Below are 20,339 nucleotides of genomic sequence, written 5' to 3' on the forward strand. Positions count from 1 at the left end.
ATCTACAAGTGGGAACACGTATCTCTGTCTGCCCTCTCTCCTTTCCTGCTGCCTTGTAGAGTGTTGTGAGAGTTAACCCTTGAGGGCTCAGCCAATTGCTAGTTCTTCATTTAGCAGTAAGGGAAATATCCAACTCTCTGACTCTTCCACCTCAACCAAGCGTCACAATCATCTTCACTGTGTACCAGTATTAAATTCTTTGTTTAAAACTTATACTGCGGGTGTGTGTATATAATATCTTTTGTCTGGTGAAAAAACATTTCCCTGGAACCTAACCCCGTCAGTTACATTTTTTCTTTTGGGGAAATTGGATTCGCGTAACATCATTTCACTTAAAGTCGTGTTTTCCAGGAACACAACTACAACGTTAAGTGAGGAGTTCCTGTACTTCTCTTCAACAGCCCTCTCTCTTCAAGGAGAGCAACAGAAGACAATATTCCCTTGGCAGCTCTCATGTCCACTGAGTCCACTCCTGCAGCATTTTTAAGGAACACCTGTCCACTTCTCAGTTGCATCTGATTAGTAAACTGGCTGGCAGTTCCCAGGCCTCTGAACCTTAAAGGGGCAGGCCACCCTTTTACAAGGGCCTAGCTGGAAAAGTCCCAGGGCTGGATTTGTAAAGGTATTTAGGTGCAAAGTAGACTTCTCAAAAGCATGTATTTAACTATCTCCCATTGATTTCAATTGGTGAGCACATTTTCATGTTGCTCTATTCAGTACTAGAGATTTAGACTGGTCCTTGATGGATATGAGACCAGACTCTCCCCTGCACTAGGAAAAGATACAACATACCTGATCTGTGGGAACACTGTTGGCACTTTGATGACAACTGGAGGGTAACTCTACTGCAGGAAGATTCTTGGGTGGTATACTCATGCCATGCTGGCTCCTATGCCACTCCTTTCTTGTGGCCAGTGGATGGGGGAGTGATTCAGGGAAAGGGAACATAGCTGGAATATCCCAGTGATCCCTGCAGCACAGAAGCCACAGGATGGGGGTCCCATTCTTATCCTTCACTTCTCATATCAATTCTCTTCTTAGATCTTAGAAGTAACTCTGCTCCAAGAACTTTGGAGTAAGCACCTGATAATCTCTCATAATGGAAATCTTCTCACCAGCCCTCCATTTTATCACAAAAGGTCTGCAGCCACTTCCAGACAGGTCTCTTCTTTAATTTGTTGTCATGTGTGCTGGTCTCAAGTATCAGAGGGGTAGCCGTGTTAGTCTGGATCTGTAAAAGCAGCAAAAATCCTGTGGCACCTTATAGACTAACAGAGGTTTTGGAGCATGAGCTTTCGTGGGTAAATACCCACTTCCTCAGATGCATGTAGTGGAAATTTCCAGGGGCAGGTATATATATGCTAGCAAGCAAGCTAGAGATAATGAGGTCAGTTCAATCAGGGAGGATGAGGCCCTGTTCTAGCAGTTGAGGTGTGAAAACCAAGAGAGGAGAAACTGGTTCTGTAGTTGACAAGCCATTCCCAGTCTTTGTTCAATCCTGAGCTGATGGTGTCAAATTTGCACATGAACTGAAGCTCAGCAGTTTCTCTTTGAAGTCTGGTCCTGAAGTTTTTTTGCTGCAGGATGGTCACCTTAAGGTCTGCTACAGTGTGACCAGGGAGGTTGAAGTGCTCTCCTACAGGTTTTTGTATATTGCCATTCCTAATGTCTGATTTGTGTCCATTTATCCTTTTCCGTAGAGACTGTCCAGTTTGGTCGATGTACATAGCAGAGGGGCATTGCTGGCATATGATGGCGTATATTACATTGGTGGATGTGCAGGTGAATGAGCCAGTGATAGTGTGGCTGATCTGGTTAGGTCCTGTGATGGTGTCGCTGGTGTAGATATGTGGGCAGAGTTGGCATCGAGGTTTGTTGCATGGATTGGTTCCTGAGCTAGAGTTATTATGGTGCGGTGTGAAGTTACTGGTGAGAATATGTTTCAGGTTGGCAGGTTGTCTGTGGGCAAGGACTGGCCTGCCACCCAAGGCCTGTGAAAGTGTGGGATCATTGTCCAGGATGAGCATGAAGAAACTTGCACAAATACAGACAGATATCATCTTCCTTTCCAAATGCAAATGGATGGACATCATACCAAATGGACTAAAGGTAAAAAATCCACTGCTATCTACATACTACACAGACCACAGTGAGAGATTATGCCATACTCTATCAAAAAAACTGAGGAACCACCTGATCAGCATCCTATACAGCAAACAGGAAAACATCAAAAAAGAGCTCTCCAACCTGGAGACTCTCATTAATAACCAAACTTCTATACAAACGGACTTCACTAGAATAAGACAGGAGATCTACATTACTCACTTCACCTCTCTACAAAGGAAAAAGGACTGTAAGCTCTCTAAACTCCTACCTGCCACATGGGGCCACAACCGTGGTACCCCCAACCCACCCAGCAATATCGTCAATCTATCCAACTACACACTCAGCCCAGAAGAAAAGTCTGTCCTATCTCGGGGACTCTCTTTCTGCCCTGCCACCCCCACCAACATGATACAGTTCTGTGGCGATCTGGAAGCCTACTTTCGCCATCTCCGACTCAAAGAATACTTCCAGGACAACACTGAACAGTGCACTGATACACAGGTGCCCTCCCACCAACAGCACAAGAAGAAGAACTCCACATGGACTCCTCCTGAGGGTCGAAATGACAGTCTGGACCTATACATTGAATGCTTCCGCCGGTGTGCACAGGCAGAAATCGTGGAACAACAACATCGCTTGCCTCACAACCTAAGTCGTGCAGAACGCAATGCCATCCACAGCCTCAGAAACCACCTGACATTATCATCAAAGAGGCTGATAAAGGAGGTGCCGTTGTCATCATGAACAGGTCTGACTACCAAAAGGAGGCCGCCAGACAACTCTCCAATACCAAATTCTACATGCCACTTCCCTCAGATCCCACTGAGGAATACACTAAGAAACTACAGCATCTACTCAGGACACTCCCTACACTAACTCCAGAAGAAATCAACATACCCCTAGAGCCCCGACCAGGGTTATTCTATCTACTACCCAAGATCCACAAACCCGGAAATCCTGGACGCCCCATCATCTCTGGCATTGGCACTCTCACTGAAGGACTGTCTGGATATATGGATTCTCTACTCAGACCCTATGCCACCAGCACTCTCAGCTATCTCCGTGACACCACTGATTTCCTGAGGAAACTACAATGCATTGGTCACCTCCCAGAAAACACCATCCTAGCCACCATGGATGTAGAGGCTCTCTACACAAACATCCCACACACAGATGGAATACAAGCTGTCAGTAACACTATCCCTGATGATGCCACAGCACAACTGGCTGCTGAGCTCTGTGCCTTTATACTTACACACAACTATTTCAAATTTGATGACAATATATATCTCCAGATCAGTGGCACTGCTATGGGCACCCACATGGCCCCACAATATGCCAATATCTTTATGGCCGACCTGGAACAACGCTTCCTCAGCTCTCGTCCACTCACGCCCCTTCTCTACCTACGCTACATTGATGACATCTTCATCATCTGGACCCATGGGAAGGAGACTCTGGAAAAATTCCACCACGATTTCAACAGCTTCCACCCCACCATCAACCTCAGCCTGGACCAATCTACATGGGAGGTCCACTTTCTTGACACCACAGTGCAAATAAGTGATGGTCACATTAACACCACCCTATATCGAAAACCTACCGACCGCTATGCCTACCTCCATGCCTCCAGCTTCCATCCTGGACACATCACACGATCCATTGTCTACAGCCAAGCACTGAGGTACAATCACATCTGCTCAGACAGAAACCAACACCTACAAAATCTCCACCAAGCATTCTCAAAACTACAATACCCGCACGAGGAAATAAGGAAACAGATCAACAGAGCCAGACGTGTACCCAGAAGCCTTCTACTGCAAGACAAACCCAAGAAAGAAACCAACAGGACTCCACTGGCCATCACATACACGCCCAGCTAAAACCCCTCCAATACATCATCAAGGATCTACAACCCATCCTGGACAATGATCCCACACTTTCACAGGTCTTGGGTGGCAGGCCAGTCCTTGCCCACAGACAACCTGCCAACCTGAAACATATTCTCACCAGTAACTGCACACAGCACCATAATAACTCTAGCTCAGGAACCAATCCATGCAACAAACCTCGATGCCAACTCTGCCCACATATCTACACCAGCGACACCATCACAGGACCTAACCAGATCAGCCACACCATCACTGGCTCATTCACCTGCACATCCACCAATGTAATATACGCCATCATATGCCAGCAATGCCCCTCTGCTATGTACATCGACCAAACTGGACAGTCTCTACGGAAAAGGATAAATGGACACAAATCAGACATTAGGAATGGCAATATACAAAAACCTGTAGGAGAGCACTTCAACCTCTCTGGTCACACTATAGCAGACCTTAAGGTGACCATCCTGCAGCAAAAAAACTTCAGGACCAGACTTCAAAGAGAAACTGCTGAGCTTCAGTTCATGTGCAAATTTGACACCATCAGCTCAGGATTGAACAAAGACTGGGAATGGCTTGTCAACTACAGAACCAGTTTCTCCTCTCTTGGTTTTCACACCTCAACTGCTAGAACAGGGCCTCATCCTCCCTGATTGAACTGACCTCATTATCTCTAGCTTGCTTGCTAGCATATATATACCTGCCCCTGGAAATTTCCACTACATGCATCTGAGGAAGTGGGTATTTACCCACGAAAGCTCATGCTCCAAAACGTCTGTTAGTCTATAAGGTGCCACAGGATTCTTTGCTGCTTGTGCTGGTCTCCTTTCCCTCCTGCTCTTTGTACAGTTTTGCAGCTCAGGGCCGGCTCTAACTTTTTTGCCGCCCTAGGCAAAAAAGGAGAGTGCCGTCCTGCCACACCCCCCATCACGAGTGCCGCACTGCTGAAACCCCGCCCCCTCAGAGCTCCGCACTGCGCCAAGGCCCCACCCCCGAACATCATGCCGCGCCCTTGCACCCTCCGAGCACCACGCTGCCCAAAGCCCCGCCCCTGAGCGCACCGCATCCCAGAGCCCCACCCCCCTAAGAGCGCTGCACCCCCGCACCCACTCTGAGTGCTGCACTGCCCCAAGCTCCCCCCTCTGAGCGCTGTGCCAGCCCCTGCCCCAGTCCCAGCCTCCCGCAGCGCTGTACCACCGAAACAAACAAAAACAAAACCCTACAGCGCTGCCCCAACCAAACAAAAACAAAATACAAAAAAAACCCTGAGCGCCGCCCCAAGCTCCTGCTTGGTCGGCTGGTGCCTGGAGCTGGCCTTGGTGCTGCTGGCTTCAGAAATACAATAAAAGCTGCCAATTCTGTGGTGGTTGCTTGTTGTGACAGTGACTTCAGGCTGGATGAGAACAAGGATTTCCATTTGGCTCAGTTCAGCCAAATCCCTTGAGACAGTTCTGTGCATAGTGGATTTATTGCACTTACAATCATTCAAAGCCTGGCGATTAAAGCTTTTTATTTTCTCTCCACACCAGCATTTTGGCCTCGTTTCTATTTTGATAATAAACTTTTGAGATAGGTTTAAATCCTCTTCTCTCTCTCTTTAACTGTAGAATGCTATGTTTTTTCTTCCTACAAACCAAATTCAAGTATAGGAGAACTTATATATAGGTGCTGAGGGGAGATTTACTCTGCTATTCACTGTTATTCATATAATGACAACCAAATCCTGAACTCCTTACCCATACATGCTTCTCCTTGAAATCATGAGTTTTGCTTGCAAGAAGTATGGCCAAAGAGAAGCTCAGGGTCTGAATAGAAGAGTTATTGCAGATCAGGACTGATGATCACTGGTATAGCCGCATGATAGCAGCTTTCAAAGCACTGGCTCCCTGAACTCTGCCTGGCTCTAGCCAATGCTGTTTGATCCTCACTTTCAGGAGCACTGATCAACTTCCCTGACAAAGTAAGATGTGGATACTTTTGCTTCTATCTCAGAGAAGGGGTGGAACTTTGAAACAGTTATAGTGAAATTACATGAGCCAGCTGTTATCCCTACACAGCTTTCAAAACTATTATGAAGAGATGCTGCAAAGGCTCCATTAGTCACAACAGCCAAACTGCTAGCTTAGACAGCAAAGACCTTGTCAAAGGTCATCACTTGAGTATTTACTTTGAAAGCTGCAGGAAACCACCTTAATCCCACTGGCAATCTTTCCCGGAACCAACCAATGCACTGCAGTTTCTTAAATGCATGTGTACAACACACAGAAACTGTATGGCTTATTTTACACTGCATCTTTGCTACAAAGCACAGTGGTTGTTAATATATATTCAGATAGGTTCTCTGCAACACAACTCAAAAATACGGCCATAATTACACAGCAAGGAGGCACTGGCCAAGGACAGAACAACATATTGTGTGTTAGGAGATGTTTCCTCTGCTGAATTGCTTGATACTCTTCTGCATTATGTAAAGAAATCTCAACTCTGCTGCTGAAACAAAGACCTACTATGACACTGGAGAGCCAGATGCCAACTCTTGCCCAGGCTGCAGGCATTAGCTAAGAGCTGATAGGCTCATAGCTGGAGGCCAGACTAGGTCACTTCTACGTTAGTTTTGCCCAAAATAGGTATTAGTCTTTAAAAGTGTATTTAGTCTTTAGACTCTGTGGAATGTTTGTAAGTTGCTGCATGCATTAATCTCACTTATGCAAGCAATGCCCCTCTGCCATGTACATTGGCCAAACCGGACAGTCTCTACGTAAAAAAATAAATCGAAACAAATCAGACATCAAGAATTATAACATTCAAAAACTAGCTGGAGAACACTTCCACATCCCTGGCCACTCAATTACACATCTAAAAGTCACAATATTACAACAAAAAATCTTCAAAAACAGACTCCAACAAGAGATTGCTGAATTGGAATTAATTTGAAAATTTGAAACCATTACATTAGGTTTGAATAAATACTGGGAGTGGATGGGCCATTACACAAAGGAAAACTATTTCCCTATGCTTCTCTCCCTGCCCTCCCCCCCCACAAAAAGAACTTCCAAAACAGATGGTTGAACAGTAATTTATGTATGAGGTTTAGCTGATCCGGTACTTGAGCACAAATGTCCAAAATGGTCAGAATGATTAAAAAACAAAACAAAAAAACAACAACCACCCCACTTCTTAAGGAACTGTACAGTTATTAAATTGTATTTGAACATTTTCAATTGTCTTCAATAGCAAAGAAGTATCCACAATAAGTGTATAGAAAACAGTTAGGTTTTTAACCACGTGCAGAATCTGGTCTTTCTGATATTGAAGTTTCACCACACCCTGCAATGTTAGTGCCATTACATACTTACCAGCCATAAAAAAGAACATATTGGCTATTCCTACACCAAATAAGGATTACTATTAATTTCCCTTGCATTTGGCTTATACCAGCTCTGGACTACTCCTGTGGGAAATTGTTTCATTATAGTTCATCCTATGACACATACATGTTGATGAATACTCGGTTTGTGTAAATTAGGCTGGATGAGAAAGCTTTGTTCCATCAGTTCTGTGTAATTGAGATTAAAAAATACCTAGAAGAAATTGTTTCACAATCTACCAACAGGGTTTAACTGTATCTTTTTGTAGTACAATTTAAACAGGAAAGAACTGGAAAGTGGATGAAAAAGTCAAGTGTGATTTTAAACAGACCGGGGGAAGAAAACAGAAAAATTACAATGTAACATCTTTTAAATCTAACAGCTGTTTATATGTTTAACATAAAACAGATGCTCTGCATAAGTGCAAATTATGAATGATTGCAATTTGTATAAAATGTGCAGTAATTATATAGTATATGTTATGACAAAGCAAGACCCAGGGAATCTCAAATATTCTTGAGCAAACTGTCTCCCAGGACTAACACACACAAACACAAACAGTCTCACATCTTCTGCCATGTACACGCACATGTCTATTCATAGCAAGTAGAAACATAATCTTGCCACTACAGCACAGCATCTGGAGACAGGAGGTCAGGATCTTATGTCCGGATCTTCCACAGACTTCCTGTGTTACCTAAGACAAATCACTTAATCTTTCTGCATCAGAGTTTCCCAACCTGTAAAATGGGAATCAGATCTTCATAAGTAATAAATTGATGTTTCAATGCACTTTAAGATGGTTGTGAGAGAGATTCTATGGAAGTGCAAAATCATCTTATTTATCAAACAAACAAATACAGTTACACCCTGGTGATCTCTCGAAAGCACTTTTACATTATTCATCCTAATTCAAGCACAAACTGCTTGGCTTTTACTTTTGTAAAACTGCTTGGCTTTTTTTTGTTTTATATTTGCTCCTCAAAATGAAATATATTTGCAGTGCTTATATGGAAATATTTTCAAGTTTGCTTTTAGTGGTCTTGAAAAGCATGGCTTTTTGACCAAAACATTGCTTTGGGGTTTTTTTTAATTTTGATTTACATTTTCTGGGGTTTGTTTGTTCAACAAAAAGCCAGAAACCTCAAACTTTTTGCAAAAAATTATTAGAAACACCCCCTTTTTAAACCATTTCCTTCTCCCTCCCCAATGCATTCACATTTCCCAACCAGCTCTAGTTCTGGACTGATTCTCATAGGTTCTGAGCACTCACACTGGGTATGTGCAGCCCACATGTAAGCCCGGTCCAGACTTGCCTTTCAGCCTGGGAGCTCATCTTACCACCTATTGGAAGTGGGAGAGAGATAATTAGATCATCCGCTCCCGGTAGAGCTGCGAGAAGATGAAGACAAGCCATCATTCCCATAGGAATGGGCATTTAACTGGGGAGTGGGAGGAATATCCCAGCCAGCGTGGGAGTGTCTGAGCCCAGGCCAGCAGCACAGAGGAGACGCACACTCATGTTCTGGCTTCCTTCACAAAGACAGAGAGCACCGCAGGGCACAGCTTCGCCGGAGTTACAGACAGGCAAAGCCAGGACAGACCCCAGGAACCAGCTGGCACGTACCTTTGCTGCACACAGGAAACTTCCTTCACCTGAAAGGTGAGCAGTGGTTTCCACCAGGAATTGAAATTGGGGGGGTGTTCGAATTTACGGGGTGGTGTCAGGACCAATGAGATAAATAAAAGAGATATGAATAAAGTAAATGTTTTGTTAGGATTATGCAAATTTAACATAAGAATAATGCAAATTACACCAAAACACATAACAGGTCTAGATTTCTTAAAAAAAAAAAACAATTAAAAAATGTATTTAATTTAAATTGACTTTTGAAAAGTAAGCCATCATGGGATAAGAGGGCAGTCCTCTCACGGATCAGTAACTGGTTAAAAGATGCAGCGGCAGGCAATGATTCCCAACATTCTATTTGCTTTTTAAAAAGGAACAGGAGTACTTGCGGCGCCTTAGAGATTAACAAATTTATTTGAGCATAAGCTTTTGTGGGCTACAGCTCACTTCTTCAGATGTAGCCCACGAAAGCTTATGTTCTTTTTGCAGATACAGACTAACAGGCTGCTACTCTGAAACCTTTGCTTTTTTAAGGGATAGATAATAAGACAGAAAATATCATACTGCCTCTATATAAATCCATGGTACACGTACACCTTGAATACTGTGTGCAGATCTGGTCACCTCATCCCAGAAAAGACATACTGGAAATGCAAAAGGTACAGAGATGGGCAACTAAAATGATTAGGAGTATGAACAGGGCCGTCCTTAAGCATAGGCAGAATAGGCAGCCGGGTAGGGCCTCACTCTGCCTGGGGGCACCACTCTGCAGGCAGCCCAGACAGTGTAGAAGCAGGGCTGCTGGGTCCTAGAGAGAGCCGAATGCAGCACAGTCTGAGGAATGGGATTGGCTGCTGGGGTCTCTGGGAAGGGAAGGGGGTAGGGGTTGGGGAAGGAGCTCACCTGTGAGTGTGACGCTCCCGCCCCCCCCCCCCCGGCTGAGGTGAGGTGAGGCAGGCTCTGTGGCTCTGGAACCAGTATCCTTTGTTGTCCCCTATAACATCCATTCTTCTCCCCCCCCCCGCCCCATGGAGCACTCGCTCCTTTCTCCCTCCTCCCCAGGAGCACCCCTCTCTCTCTCCTCCCTCCCCTCTGTCAGGGCTGGGTTGGGTGAGGTGCTGGGGGATAGGTGGGAGGAGGGCTGGCTGGCTGCCTGCTGAGGAATGAAAGTGAAAGTAACTCACTTCCTCGGCAGGCAGCCAGGCTTGGAATGTCACACAGGGCTTGGCTGGAGTTAGCCAGATGTGTGAAAAATCAGGATAGGGGTTTGGGGTACAGTGATCAGATATCCCTATTTTATAGGGACAGTCCCCATTTTGGGGTCTTTTTCTTATATAGGCTCCTTTTACCGCCCCCCCCATCCCTGTCCTGATTTTTCACATTTTCTGTCTGGTCACTCTAGGTGGGGGTAATTGGTGCCTATATAAGACAAAGCCCCAAATATCGGGACTGGCCCTATAAAATCAGGACATCTGGATCTGGCCACCCTAACTGGGGAGCGCCTCTCCCCCGGGCTGGCAGCTGCCATCGATCCATCTCATCCAGGGGTAGCTGCACAGGGCAGGATGAGCTGCTGTGGCTCCATAGGTGCCCCGTCCCTGAGATCAGATGCTGTGCTAATTTCACCATGGTCCGTAAGGCTGGTAGTGGTGCCCATTGGCGTGTGATTGGACCTGAGTGTTTGCTGCTGCTGTTGCCACTCTGCACCCTAAAAGGTGGATTTTGGGGTCCTGCAGTTTTCCACCTATCTCCTCCTCTGCTGCAGCTGTTGGACCAGCAGGCTGGGGGGTGAGCCAAGCATGAAAGCAGTACTGTGTTGCCATTTAGATTGTCATTTAACAACTTTGTTTGCCAAAAATTCTTGCTAACAATCCTGAATCCAATTTCAATATTTTTTTTTTAAAAAAAATCAATATCTTAGCCAAAACCAGAAAATTAAGTTGTTGACAATTATTAGTGACAGGTTTGGTTTGAGGCAGGGAGTGGGCCAATTTTCATCAGAGAAACAAAAAATGTTGACTGACTTTCCTATAGCCTGTTACTCCTGATAAGAGCCCTCCAACAACTGTAATATGCTCATCTCCTTACTAGTGTATAAAGCAGGGGTCGGCAACCTATGGCACATGTGTCAAAGGTGGCAAGTGAGCTGATTTTTTATGGTATGCAGCAGCAGGCTGAGCTGCTCAGCCCATCACTGCTCTGGGGTTCCGGCTGCTGCCCTATTGCCAGCTGGGATACCAGCCATCGGCCCCACTCAGCACCTGCTGCTGGCCTGGGGACCCCCAAGGAATCCCAGGCTGGCAGTGGGCTGAGCAGGCCAGCTGAACCACTCAACCTGCTGTCAGCCTGGGGTTCCATTCACTCAGCCGGCAGCGGGCTGAGTGGGCTGGTGGCGGGCTGAGCAGGGCCAGTGGGGGATTGAGTGGCTCAGTCTGCTGCCAGTCTGGGGTGCTAGCAGCACTCAGCCTACTGCTACTCTGGGGTTCCGGCTGCCGGCCCCTTGCCAGTCAGGAGCTAAGCCGCCAGCCCTACTCTGCCTCCTGCCAGCCTGGGTGAGCAGAATCCCAGGCTGGTAGCGGGCTGAGGGGGGGTTGGCGGCTGGGATCCTGGCTGGCAGGAGTTGGTGGTCAGAACCCCAGACCAGCAGCGGGCTGAGCAGGGCCTGGGATCCTTGTCTAGGGTTCCAGGCACCAGCCCGCTGCTGGTTTGGGGTTTCATTTACTCAGCTGGGAGTGGCCTGAGCAGGACCAGTGGCCAAGACCTCAGATAATAACAATAGTTTATTTATATAATATAGACATAGAGAGAAACCTTCTACAAACATTAAAATGTATTACTGGCACGAGAAACCTTAAATTACAGTGAACTTGGCACACCACTTCTGAAAGGTTGCCGACCCCTGGTATAGAGTGACCATATGTTGTACTAAGATTCTCCTGCTTTTTTTTTTCCCTGTGAGTCAGTATAACTTTTGCCAGCCCAGAAGTTGGGCAGCCAATGTTTTACGTTTTCACAATGTTTTCTCCAACTTTCATAAAGTAAATACATAGTTAATATGAGTTAAAAAGGCCAGGGACACTTCTTTGTGAAGAATCTGTACAGCAGATCATGCCCATAGACGATCCAGAAAAGAAATTTGAGGTTGAATTTTTTAATGTTGTGATGGATAAAGCAGTATCTGCTGTTGATGAAAGGTTTAATACCTTGCAAGTACACCATGAACAGTTTGGATTTTTGTATGACATAACTAAATTCAACGAAATAGGAAAACAAGAGCAACTAATGACAAAGTGCAAAAACCTAGAGAGCCTCCTGAAGCACGGTGATAGTTTTGATTTAAATGGACTTGAACTGTACGAAGAACTGAGTACACTGTCATCAATGTTGCCACATGCAAAACCGGTGATGGACACTGTACAGTTTATTCATACCTGCAAACTTGTTGAAATATATCCTAACGTGTACATTGCCACTCGTATTCTACTGACAATTCCTGTAACAGTAGCATCAGGAGAACGGAGTTTCTCAAAACTAAAGCTCATTAAAAACTATCTCCACTCTACAATGAGTCAGGAACACTTAACTGGTCTTGCTATTCTTGCAATCGAACAAGACACGACTTTGTCTTTGTCATACGATGACATTATTACTGATTTTGCAGCCAAAAAAGCCAGAAAGATTGCTTTTAATTAAAAACAAGTCTTTGTTTCAATACCTCTTCATGTAAATTTCCAATAAAATTTTGATAAATTAAAAAAATATATTATTTGCATCATTCTGTCATATCAGAATTTTTCTGTAGTGCTGCTTCTTTAGTGCTAGTCCATCAGCATTACAGTGTGCTTAATTAAGTTAAACTGGTTTTAATAACGTGAATGTGGCAAGTTTTCCCATACTGTAAGCTTATGTTTGTGTTGCTAAGAGCAGATCAGGCACAGGGGCACCAGATTAATAATCTCGCCTAGGGCACCATAAATCCTAAGGCCGGCCCTGAGTATGAAACAGGAGGAGAAATTAAAATGACTGGGAATTTTCAGCTTAGGAAAGAGACGACTAAGGGGGGATGCTAGAGGTCTATAAAATCTTGACTGATGTGAAGAAAGTGAATAAAGTAAATGTTTTGTTAGGATTATGCAAATTTAACATAAGGAAAATGCAAGTTACACCAAAACACATAACAGATCTAGATTTCTAAAAAAAGAAAAAAATTAAAAAAATGTATTTAATTTAAATTGACTTTTGAAAAGTAAGCCATCATGGGATAAGAGGGCAGTCCTCTCATGGATCAATAACTGGTTAAAAGATGGGAAACAAAGGGTAGGAATAAATTATCAGTTTTCAGAATGGAGAGAGATAAATAGTGGTATCCTTGAGGAGTCAGTACTGGGACCAGTACTGTTCACCATATTCATCTGGAAAAACGGGTAAACAGCGAGGTGGCAAAATTTGCAGATGATACAGAACTATTCAAGATAGTTAAGTCCCAGGAAGACTGTGAAAAGCTACAAAGGGGTCTCACAAAACTGGGTGACTGGGCAACAAAATGGCAAATGAAATTCAATGCTGATAAATGCAAAGTAATGCACATTGGAAAGTAATCTCAACTATACATACAAAATGATGGCATCTGAATTAGCTGTTAACACTCAAGAAAGAGATCTTGGAGTCATTGTGGATAGTTCTCTGAAAACATCCACTCAATGTGCAACAGCAGTCACAAAAGCAAACAATGTTGGGAATCATTAAGAAAGGGATAGATAAAACAGAAAATATCATATTGCCTCTTTATAAATCCATGGTATGTACACATCTTGAATAGTGTGTGCAGATCTGGTCACCCATCCTAAAAATATATATATATTGGAATTGGAAAGGGTACAGAGATGGGCAACTAAAATAGTCAGGGGTATGAAACAGGAGGAGAGATTAAAATGACTGGGAATTTTCAGCTTAGAAAAGAGATGACTAATGGGGATATGACAGAGGTCTACAAAATCTTGACTGGTGCAAAGAAAGTGAATGAGGAAATTTTATTTAATCCTTCACATAACACAAGAACTAGCAGTCACACAATGAAATTAATAGGCAGCAGGTTTTAAAAAAACAAAAGGAAGTACTTCTTCACACAATATAAAGTCAACCCAGGGAACTCTTTGCCAGGGGATGCTATGAAGACCAAAACTATAACAGGATTATAAAAAGAACTAGATAAATTCCTGGAGAATAGGTCCATCTGTGGCTATTAGCCAGGATGGGGAGGGATGCAACACCATGCTCTGAGTGTCCCTAGCATGTTTGCCAGAAGCTGGGAATGGGCAACAGGGGATGGCCACTTGATGATTACCTGTTCTGTTCATTCCCTCTGAAGCACCTGGCCTTGATCACTGTTGTAAGACAGGATACTGGGCTATATGGACCATTGGTCTGACCCAGTATGACCAATCTTGTGTAAAAATTAATTATAATAATAAAAATGCTTAGTACAGAAACTGCCCAACATAATGACCTCCCAAGATAGCAACAATTTGAGATAACAACCTTGGCAAATAATGCATTTTAAAAATCTTGGCCTACTAGGAAATATATTTATATAAGTTTCCATTTCCAGTCACAAATCTAGCATTCTGGAGCAAAGTGACTAAAATATAGTCCAACAAACAAATGTTTATTTAACATGCCCCTCACTTTTCCCTCTACCACACTCCACTCACCGGTGTTGTCCTTGGTCAGTGGAGACTCAGAGTTCAGAGGTGCTTTCACGTGAGTACACCTCCCAGGTGGGGGACAAGAAGGCACCTTGCTTGTTCCTTCAGCTGCTCACTGTTCACTCTGGCCACAGCTGTTTGTTGTGCCACCGTTCACTCCACCGCTCTGTTGCCAATGGCCCTGCGCAGTCACCTTCTGCTGCCACCTACCACTGTGACCTCTGCGAGTTGGTCTCTTGAGGTTCCACCAGCTCTCAGTGATTTCAACTGAGCTCTCAGTGTGGGAACCTCGCTCGCTGCTACTGCAGTCTGGGCTGTCTCTTACACAAAAACACTGTACCCACAGGAACACTGTCCCCACAACAGGACTAAGCACTAAGACCTGATTGTCAGTGATTTCAGCTGCAGCGGTCACTTAACAGAACAAAAGACTCTCTATGGAGCCTAATCAGCTCTGTCTTTAAACAGTGGAGAGGGACAGGTCCCCACCCTCTCTCTTGATGCCTTCAAATCATCCCAGGCTAAGTACAGTTCTACTGCCCTTTACTCACACAATAAAAACAGCATTTCATCCCCCATTTCCCCCACATTCAAGTGGTTTGTAACCCAACCCCAGCCAAAATCTATCACTTGGACAACACAGATCTGTTTGCTGGATACCTAGGTAGATTAGGTGTGAATGTAAATATGATCTGGCCCTGAAGTCTTTCCCCGCAGCCCCAGCTCATCACTAGCTGTCAGGGAAAGCTCATTTAGACTTTGCTTACAAATCATCATTTGAAATTATTAGGTTGGCGAACATCACCGAAATGAATGCACTGACATCATAAAAAACAATAGCTGTATAAGGAAGCAAGGAAACTAGCCTATGTTCATACTTTTCAAATCTATTATACTTTTTCAGATACACATATTTTATCATACACTGTATAAGCTTTTAAAGTGTGTATTACTGTTTCAGTTTAAATTCAGATTTCCAAACAGTCACTAAATTGGTATGTAACTAGCTCACAAAACTGGAGGGGGTGTTGGGGAAATTCAGGGAGGGTGTACACCCCGCCTGGGGTGGGTGTAGGGAAATCACTGAAGGTGAGGCAAGCCCATGGCTGCAGCTACACGCGGCTCCTGACAGCAGGGAAGGGATCTCGGGAACTGAGCACAGTAGCTGCCCCCGGGCACGCACAGACAAAGCAAGCCAGAGCCGCCGCCTGTCCCTGCCCAGCAAAGCTCCCTGGCTGCCTGCCTGGACCCTGCCTGAGAAATCAGAAGAGGAGGAACAGCAACAAGTGCACCCCGGTCCTGTCCCAGCCCTCTGCCCTAGTCCAAGCCCCAGTGTGCCCTGGTGTCATCCCCTGTGCACCCCGGTCCCATGCCAGCTTCTGTGCACCCAGTCCCATCCCCTGTGCACCCCAGTCCTGTCCCCTGTGCACCCCGGTCCCATCCCAGCCTCTGTGCACCCAGTCCTGGCCCCTGTGCGCCCAGGTCCCGTGCCAGCCCCTGTGCTCCCCTTCTCCTCTTCCGCTCCACCCTTCGAGCCCCACTGCCCTGCCTGCCTGTATCTGTGTGTGCTCCTGTCAAGTCTCAGGGCGCTTGTGCTCCTTACAGCCCTGGGGAGCTGGAAGGTTTCCCATCCCAGTCCAAGCCCTATAACAGGGATTATCCAAGATAGAAGAATTTCCTCTTTTGTTCGGTGAATATTTTAATCTCCCTCTCCCCCAGCCTTTTGTCCTTTCTGGAAATGTTATTAGGAGTCCCAGAGCGGTTCCCACCCTACCAGCGCAGACTGCTTCTGTCCCAGAGCCGAGGGAGCCAGGGAACACTGGGAGAGGTGGAAGGAAATGTAAACCAGAGAGCACTTTGGTGACAGGACTTCAGGACACACTGAATAGTGACAAACAGTGCCTTGGCCATCTTGAGATCAGTAGGCAGCAAGCCCTTGGTGGGGCAGGAATAGGGTCCCTGCAGGGCAGGAAGGGCTGGGAGGGATGTGGACAAGTGAGAATGGGATTAATAATGCTGAAATGGAAATACAGCAAGGACTGCAGTTTAAATAGAATCCCAGAGCTAATGTGCCCACTGAAGATAGCTGGCAGGTGCCTAACAGTCTAGAAGCAGTGGGAGTGAGCTCTGATCTTTACACACATACCCCTCACCTGTCTCTTCCTAACATCTGATCACTGGTTGGAAGGGCTTGATTTGGAAAGTATTTTCCCAATCCTGCTCACTGAAAGCAAATGGCAGAAGTTGTCTGTTGGATATCAGGAACTCTTCACAGCTAACACAGGTGAGCATACTTTGAGAGAGCGTGCACCATCCTGAATAAGCTCTTGGTTTGTTTAAGGAATTGTGATTTTGGTGTTAGTAGTTGCACAGTATAGAAAATGTTATTTAAAGTTTACAACTAGACAGAGTGCAGCACTAACGCCAAGGCATTGGAGGTTTATACCATCACAAGATAAGCATGTCTCAAAGCACCAGGGAGTAGAAAGAAAGTGTTCTAACTTTGGTTTGCTGATTTGTTTGTTCCCTGAAACATGTTAATGAAAAATGTAGGCTTTTATTTGTAATTCAGCACAGAGGAAATCAAGCTACTTATTTTATGAACAAACATAATTAAGCTGTACAAATCTAAAGTCGTGCACAAACTATAATCAGCAACATAATTGTGGCAAATGCTATTGCTTTGTTCAACAAATCTAAGCACAAAATATTCTGACACATAAGTATTTGAGTAGAACAGAAGGTCCTCAAGTCATGTTTAATACTGTATTATCAATTACTCTGGATCTCAACAGAAGGTGACAAGTTATTGTAAATATTATGGTCAGTACTTTTGAAAAGACATTGTATGTGTCAGTGTTGTAAACAACATCATGGATAATGATGTTCTCGAGATGCCTTTTAGTGGCACTGTAATTAATAATGATTGCTGTAGTTTTCCAAAAGGATCTGATTTCTCTCTGCAGAAGCAAGGACTTTTAGCTAAAATCCCTCCCTTCACTCAGAGCTAGCGGGGACTACATCTTTCCAGTCTAACCTCCTCAAACAACATTGCCCTGTGGTTTATGCCTAAACTGACAGTGTTAAATTCATGTTACTTTTAAATAAATGAATCTGTTTTGATATTGCAAGAATTAGATACACATTCTTCAGCCACTGGATGATTTTACATATCATACTGTAAGCACTATAATGCATTGGGCTAGATTAGCTAACAAAACCTTACTCACATGTGCAATCTTCACTCATGCCATACTCCCATTGGAATCAGTAAGATTTCCCATGTGAGCAAACAAGAATTTGCAGGGTTGGGCCACTGATTTATACCCAATACTTGTATACCTGCAGGTTTGAAGATGTGTAAATACCCATGTTTCTGTCCACGGTCTGTTGTGAGTCTACACTGATAGTATCTGTCTGCACAATTACAAACTGCATGTGTTGACATTTGAGTTTACAAAAAAATTGTCCTTAAAGACTTGGAGATATAAATGTACAGTCTGGGTGGAGGCCCTTTGATAGTGCAGGTCTTTATTCATAGTACAATGGAAGGAGTTTTAGCTTTAACTGAGAATTCCTTTGTTCATGGAGTTTTGTCAGACTTTTAAAGCTAGAGGAATGTAGTTTTTGTAGTTTAAAACCAATAGGTTCAAGTGCTGAGGTTTGTCCAAGTTGTACTTAGTACATCATGGAACACAGCATGGAACACAGCATGGTTTTTCGTTATCTCTCTTCTCCCTCAAGCCGGGGGCCTGATGACTACTAGGGTCCTGGCCACTCTAGCAATTGTTTTACTTTGAGATAAGTGATTGCTAATTAACTTGAGCTATCTGACACTTTTCTAAAGGCTGGTCTTGATACTGCCCAAACATTTCTAACAGATATTAGCCTGAATCAAACATTTGGGAAATATGCATATTAGCCTTTACGAAAGTATGAATGATCTCAAGTTAATTACTTACTGCTATGTCTACACTACACACCACTGCCATTAGCATATAGGGTATGTGTAGCTACATGCTACAGTGAAAAGCCTTCTGCACCCACACTGTGAAAGGCTCTGGCATGGGACAGAAAGCAGGGAAAAGCTTCAGCAGTTCCCCAGTGCTGGAGCCTATCCCTGCGGCCAGCCAGGAAAGGCGCTGACAGGGGCAGGCAGCTGGGAAAGGCTTTTCCAGCTGCCTCCCCTCTGCCAGAGCCTTTCCTTCTGGTGGGGAAAGTCTCCAGCAGCAGTAAGGCAACATGACACTATACTGCTAAAAATAGCAGCATAAACGGAGGTACAGCTTTGACAGGTGGAGACTCATGAAGGGTGTGTACTCGGGCACATGCCCTACTGCTGCAGGTGTGTCTGCTCAATTCGCCTAAGCCATGCCTCACCGACTGCACTGCTATTTATACCCAGGCTAGTTTATACCCAGGCTACCCGACTACACACTGCTGAAAGGAGCACAAAGTACAGCTGTAAAGGTTACAAATCGCTTGTGTAGACAAACCTTAGGGTACAAGGTGTATTTTAAAATATGTTAGCTAACACATTTGAACTAACTTGATTTAAACTCTAGTGTAGACAGAACAAACTGGATTTGGTCAAGGTGAACCTTGGGTTCTCCCTAGACTGCGCTTCACTGTAAAGTAGAGCAGCCTCTGCTGTATTTTTCACCAGCTGCCAATATACCTCAAGGGCCAATCCAGCAATCAGGGATCTGGGGGCCATAGACACCACACTTCTCTTACCTGGCCATGCCTCACACACACTAGCTATAGAAGTCACTATTGTAGCTCCATACCAGTGGCTCTCAAACATTCCAGACAACTGTGCCCCTTGCAGGAGTCTGATTTGTCTCGCCTTCCCCTAAGTTTCACCTCACTTAAGAACTACTTGCTTACAAAATCAGATGGTAAAATACAGAAGTGACACAACACAATATTACTGAAATATTGCTTTTCTCTTTTTACCATATAATTATAAAAGACATCACTTGGAATAGAAATATTGTACTCACATTTCAGTGTATAGTGTATAGAGCAGTATAAACAAATCATTGTCTGTACTGTCAGAGAATAACTTAAATTGTTGTGTCCCTTTTTAAGTAAGAATCTTTAAGCTGTGGATAGCTTTGGATCCAGAAACAAGCCAGAAAGCATCTGTATTAATGCAAATTATCTAACTGATAAGGTAGGAGCCACTGAAACCTGGACTGCCTATGAAACAAATACAAGAAAATATGGGGTAATTCCTCTGTTTTGCCTGAAATCAACAAGGGTATTTGTATATTTTTAGCAATGACGGACTGCCCAGAAGGAGTAGACCTCTGTTTTTTTGTCTTTCAGATAATCAGAGAAAACTGATGCCAGCTGAACAGCTTTTAACATACCATGCACTTACTGGCACAATAGGAATTATGTTTTGTGTTCTATGTCCTTTCTTGTGGTGTTTGTCTTGTGCCAGAATTGTTGTGTTTAATATTTTCATAGGATAGTCTAGTTTAAAAATCAAACAGAAGGGTTAAATAAAAAAAAAAGCAGATACTTCTTTTGTTCAACTTGGAATACAAAGTGTTTGGATATATCAGGAAAATGTGATATACTAAAGTCTAATACATTTGCTTAAGTAAGAAAAAGAAACTTCATTGGCCAG

The sequence above is a fragment of the Gopherus evgoodei genome, chromosome 7, assembly GCF_007399415.2.
Source record: "Gopherus evgoodei ecotype Sinaloan lineage chromosome 7, rGopEvg1_v1.p, whole genome shotgun sequence".
Classification (NCBI taxonomy): domain Eukaryota; kingdom Metazoa; phylum Chordata; order Testudines; family Testudinidae; genus Gopherus; species Gopherus evgoodei.